Source organism: Giraffa tippelskirchi, chromosome 1, assembly GCF_054371585.1.
Source record: "Giraffa tippelskirchi isolate mGirTip1 chromosome 1, T2T-mGirTip1v1.2.pri, whole genome shotgun sequence".
Taxonomy (NCBI): Eukaryota; Metazoa; Chordata; class Mammalia; order Artiodactyla; family Giraffidae; genus Giraffa; species Giraffa tippelskirchi.
Window position 1 is genome coordinate 216331378 of NC_137275.1, and position 6326 is coordinate 216337703.

Genomic DNA, 6326 nt, shown 5'->3' on the forward strand with positions numbered 1-6326 from the left:
AGCTTCTTGTATTTCTCATGGGATCCCAAAGAAAGAAGGATGAGAAATAAAAATTCCTCCCGGAGTATTTACAATGTACTCAGCTGTTGAAATGTTCCAAATGCAATCAAGGAAGTAATTTAGCACATTTCTAATACACTTAAGTATGGTAATAATGTGTAAGAGTTTGGTCACGTTTAAAGAACCCCGTGAATCTTTCAGGACATTATTAAAAAATCTAACGCCCACCGATAGCAAATAACATTTTCGACAGTTAATAGTTAATACTGTATTTGTGGTTTGCTGTTGTCGGTCCCTAGGATAATGGCCCCGAATTGAAAGGATACAATTGAGTCTCCCCCTAGGCGGGAGACAGCATGATCTGGATGGCTCCTTTTGTCCTGTAGTCTCAGGATATGTGCAGACTGTGTGCAGTCCGCTGTCATGCATTTCTCCCTTAGTATAGCAACCCAGACAGGGCACTGTTGCCCAAGTGTCGGTCATTTGTGTCCCTCCTCCACAATTTTGTGATAGCTGAGTCCACTTGTTCTGTTATTTACTTTTTTTTTTTAAATGATCCATTTTTTTTAACTTGAATTTATTTTAAAGCTAGAAATAAATACTTCTTTAAAAATCAGAGTTCCTGGAGTCAAACCTCGCAGGATCAGATTCCAACTCTGCCTCTTACTAGTTGTGTGATCATGGGCAAGGTATTTGATCTCTCTGTGCCTCAATTTCTTCACCTTTAAAGTGGATATAATAATAATATCTACCTTGTAGGGTTGTGGTGAGGATTAAGTAAGGATTTTAACATATATAAAGCACTTAGTACAATGACCAGTACCTAGTAACTGTCAAAAAGTAATAACCATTAGCTATGGAGAAGGAAATGGCAATCCACTCCAGTACTCTTGCCTGGAAAATCCCATGGACAGAGGAGCCTGGTAGGCTGCAGTCCATGGGGTCGCTAAGAGTCGGACACAACTGAGCAACTTCACTTTCACTATGGCTGTTTATGGGCTTCCCAGATGGCACTAGTGATAGAACCTGCCTGCCAATGCAGGAGATGTAAGAGATGTGGGTTCAATCCCTGGGTTGGGAAGATCCCCTGGAGGAGGGCATGGCAGTCCACTCTAGTATTCTTGCCTGGAGAATCCCATGAACAGAGGAGCCTGGTGGGCTACAGTGCATCGGGTCATAAAGAGTTGGATACGACTGAAGCAACTTAGCACGCGCACGCATGCCTGGTTATTTATATTGCTATATTTAATGCTGTATTACTTGTAGTACATTGAGATAAAAATACATAAGTACTGAAGTTAAAAATGTTCACCCATATACACCCCAAGAATCCTCTCTAGCATAACACAATAACCACCCTGTGGGAAGCAGCTTGGCCAGCCACTCCTTTCTCAAGTGGCTGTAATTCTCCTTGGTTTCCACGACTTAAGGCTCCCTGTCTCCCAGTTTTTTCGCTGCGTCTCTAGATTCTTTTTCAGGCACCTCATCCATTGACTCTCATTCATACTGACTCAGTTTTATACACTTGATCAGGGTGATTTCATCCACTCCCATGGCCTGAGCATAAGCACATCTATGTTATTGAAACCTTTCTCAACTGGGGCTCTTCATCCGAACCGCAGAATGCAAAACTCGACTCAACCGCCTGTTTGCTCAGTTCCCCCGAGGAGAGCTAGTGCCTTTCTAGATAAGGGGAGAGATGTTCATTCCTTCCAGATGGTGGAGGCCTTAGCACTTCCTGCTCTAGTGGAAGCCCAGCTGAGAAAGGCTCCTCAACCCCCTGGCCCACCAGTACTTCTTCCTAAGGAAATGGCCCCTGTGTCCACTGTGTTCCCCAAGACAAACCTGACAAGTCCATGTGGATGCCGGCTCGTGTGGTTACCCCATTCCCTCCTCTCTGCATTGGGCCAGCGCCTCCTTCACCTCTGCCTGGGATACCCTCTCCTTCCACCCACTCCTTTACTATCACCCCTTTCTTTTGTGAAAGTCTTGATCCTCAGTTCTCATCCAGCATGCTGGACCTGTGAACTCCTCCTCTAAGGAGCAGCCAGTCCTCTTGGATTCGCAGCCTCGGGAGTTAGCAACATCGAACTGGACCTACTAGCTGGTCACTGTCATCCTGCAAGGCCACTCCCATCCCCAGGGAGCCAGGTGTGTTCAAAGGGAGCAGCTCAGCATTTGCCTCATGACTTGGCTAACCTGGGAGACCAGGCAAGGGGCTGTGCTTCAGCTTGTGGCTGCTCAGAGCCTGTCTTTTCACTGTTGGATGTTTTCCTAAGAGAACTTGAATTAATAGCTCAGTAATGAATAATGAGGGGCTGGCACACACTCCTGTTTTCTTAACAGAATTATGGCTGCCAGCTTCACTGTGTTTGCTACAATATTGCAAGGCTCTGAAATCTCCTGGGAGACTCCCAGTAGTTGTAACATCTGTGGCATGGAGATGGTTTCCAAAAGATTGCACTGAAGAATCATCCAAAGAGGTACAGCTATGTTCCTTTTGACCAAAGGGTTTTAGCTGGCACCCATGGCTGGGTTTTAAGGAGTCTAGGAGCCCCCTAAAATTATAGGCGTAGTGTGTATGTCTGTAAATTTGCTTGGGGAGAGGGTCCGTGCTTAGGACCAAGGTGCCAGTTTTCCCTTTGGATGATTAGACTTACTTCATTTATTCATTAAAATGTTTGAACACTTGCTATAATTTGCCAGGCACTATCCTAAGCACAGCTTCCCTGATGGCTCAGTGGTAAAGAATCTGCCTGCGACGTAGGAGACGTGGTTTGGATCCCTGGATCGAGATAATCCCTTGGAGGAGAGCACAGCAACCCACTCCAGTATTCTTGCCTGAAGAATCCCATGGACAGAGGAGCCTGGCGGGTTACAGTCCATAGGGTTAGATACAAAGAATAGGACACAACTGAAGCGACTGAGCTCTTGCCTGGAAAATCCCATGGACGGAGGAGCCTGGTAGGCTGCAGTCCATGGGGTTGCGAAGAGTCAGACATGACTGAGCGACTTCACTTTCACTTTTCACTTTCATGCATTGGAGAAGGAAATGGCAACCCACTCCAGTGTTCTTGCCTGGAGAATCCCAGGGACGGGAGAGCCTGGTGGCTGCCATCTATGGGGTCGCACAGAGTCGGACACGACTGAAGCGACTTAGCAGCAGCAGCAGAAGCGACTGTGCATGCACGTATCCTAAGCACTGGGGGCATATATCAATAAAACACATACACACACACAAACGTATCTGCACTTAAAGCCCTTATATTCTAGTGGGAGAAGGCAGATAATTAAAAAGTTAATTACATTCTATGTTAGAGGGTGCCAAGCACCACAGAGAAAAAGTAAGCAAGGTTGTTTTGAGATAGATGAAGTTTTGAATACAGTGGTCCAAGAAGGCATTATTGAAAACATTAAGTAAAGACTTGAGACCACTGAGAGAGTGAGCTACATGGATAAAGGCATGGGTAAAAGGAAGAAGACCATGCCAAGCAGAGGGATCAGCAGTGAGGAGCTGGGGGACATCCCAGTCTCTTCAAAGTTACTTTTGGTTGACATTAAGGCAGACAGCAGGGTCTGAGAAAATATTACCACCTTCCGGCAGAGTGGAACTGCTGAGCATCTCAGGTCACACCATTTTCTGTTGGATGGACCAGGCTAGTTTGTCTAACCAAAGTGGCAAAGACTATCACTCTGGACCAGGGACCAACATTCATTATCAATCAAACCTGTTCTAGCACAAGGTGAAAGCACATATACTTTTGGCTCAAATTTCCAATCGTCATTTTGGTCACTGGCCATTTTCAGGAGATCAACAGCCTCTCAGTAAAAAAGCTTACTAACGGAAAGGGGGAAAGAGGGTATATTAAGATCCACGGGGGAGAAAATTTTAACTTTGATTGCCTGTTCTCAGCTAAATTCTCTTTGTCCAACAAATAGACTCATTTGACAATATTTTGTAGATTTGTAATCCATTATAAAGATTTTGGCTTTACTCTTATTGAGATGGAAACTTATTAAAGACATGATCTTACATTAAAATTATGGTAAAATATACATAAAATTTACCATCTTAACCATTTTTAAATGTTGCAGTTTAGTGGCATTAAGTACGTTCACATTATTATGTAACCATCACAACGATACATTTCCAAAATATTTTCACCACCCAACAGTGTAACTCAGTACCCATTAAACAATAACTCATTTCCCCCTTCTCCCAGCCCCTGGGTAACCACGTTCTACTTTCTGTTTCTTGTGAATTTGACTATTCTAGGCACCTCATATAAGTGGAATCATACAATATTTGTCCTTCTGTGTCTGGCTTATTTCAGTTAGCATATGGCTTCAGGGTTCATCTATGTTGTAGTATGTATCAGAATTTCATTCCTTTTTAAGGCTGAATATCCTGTTGTGTGTATATACCATACTTTGCTCATTCATCCGATGATGGCCATTTGGGTTGTTTCCACCTCGGGCTCTTGTGAATAATGCCGCTATGAACATGGGTGCACACATATTTATTTGAGTCCCTGCTTTCAGATCTCCTGAAGTGGAATCGCTAGATCAAATGATAACTCTATGTGTCATTTTTTGAGGAGCCCTCCTACTGTTTTCCACAACAGTTGCACCGTTTTACATTCCCACCAACCGTGCACCAGGGTTCCAGTGTCTCCACATTCTCACCAACATTTGTTTTCTGTTTGTTTTTTTTTTTTTGGACAACAGCCATCCTGGGTGTGAAGTTGTGTTTTTTTTTATTTGCATTTCCCTAATGATTAGAGATGCTGAGCATATTTTCAGAGGCCTTACTTAAATTTTTAAAGTATCAGGTTGGCCAAAAAGTTTCAGGTTTCTCCATAACATCTTATGGAAAAACCCAAAGGAACTCTCTGGTCAGCCGAATATCACTCTGGCTGCTGTGTTGAAATTCTCAACTGTGAGGTGAGATGAAGGCCAGTTAGAGGGGCTTCCCAGGTGATGCTAGGTAAAGAACCTGCCTGTCATTGCAGGAGATGTAAGAGACACAGGTTCAATCCCTGGGTTGGGAAGATCCCCCGGAGAAGGGAATGGCAATCCACTCCAATATTCTTGCCTGGAGAATCCCATGGACAGAGGAGCCTGGCGGGCTACAGTCTATAGGGTCACAGAGTCAGACACAACTGAAGTGACTTAGCACTACATATAGTAGTCTAGGTATATGATGTTGGCTTGGATCAAGATGATAGCAGTGGAACTCGGGGAGGAGAGGGGTATTTGACTCCAGGTAAGGAGGATGGCCCAAGTGGCAACTGGAGAAGGGGAAAGGCAGTCTCTGGAACCCAGGATGTCCTCTGGAACCCCGGGAGACTAGGGTATTACTTCACACCAAAGTGTTTGCCTGTATCGCCAGGACAGTAGCAGGGATAACGCAGGGGAGACTACTACTCTGGAGTAGGATACAAGACCTTAAGGAAGGTAAGGGAGCACCCAGGCAGAATACTTCGCAATGGCGATGTTAGAGTCTTTAAGGGGAGAAAGGGGCATGCATTTTTAAGAAGTGAATTTTGAAAGAAAATAAAGTGGCAATGGTCAGTGAGCCAGACGCTATATGAACCTGCAGCCGGGATGCGAATCCCTGATCTGCCCCCTGAGAGACACCAGCGACCTGTAGACCTTGAGAGGAAGGCAGGAGCTAGGAAGAGCTCACACACATAGATGTATTTTGGTGATTGAACCAAAGGAATTCCAGAGATCACAGCAGGGTATCATCAGGAAAGGACACATCATTGCAGGAGGGTTGGGGGCCACAAGGAAGGGAAGCCCTGGCAGCTCACTCTGGTGTTGACTGAGAGCAGAAGGCTGGCAGTGGGGGCAGCACCCGAGGCGAGGTGGGAGGAGTTCTGCTCTCTCACCCCCTAGCTGTGTGCCTAAGAGATCACTTAGCAAGTTCATACATCTTATGTTTCAGTTCAGTTCAGTCGCTCCCCATGGACTGCAGCACGCCAGGCCTCCCTGTCCATCACCAATTCCCGGAGTTTACTCAAACTCATGTCCATTGAGTCGGTGAACCGTCTCATCCTCTGTCGTCCCCTTCTCCTCCTGCCCTCAATCTTTCCCAGCATCAGGATCTTTTCAAATGAGTCAGCTCTTCCCATCAGGTGGCCAAAGTATCGGAGTTTCAGCTTCAACATCAGTCCTTCCAATGAACACCCAGGACTGATCTCCTTGCAGTCCAAGGGACTCTCAAGAGTCTTCTCCAGCACCACAGTTCATTATTTGCTCATTTAAGAAGTTGTTGGTGTCTATTGCATACTAGTCACTATGCACACACAGAGGTGAGGAAG

The 6326-nt window shown here is 45.3% G+C and overlaps 1 protein-coding gene across 1 annotated transcript in view; it reads left to right on the forward strand.

Annotated features, from left to right (window-relative positions):
- KIAA1958 (KIAA1958 ortholog) overlaps positions 1-6326 on the forward strand; it is a 168699-nt gene that overhangs the window by 139966 nt on the left and 22407 nt on the right. The window lies entirely within an intron of this gene.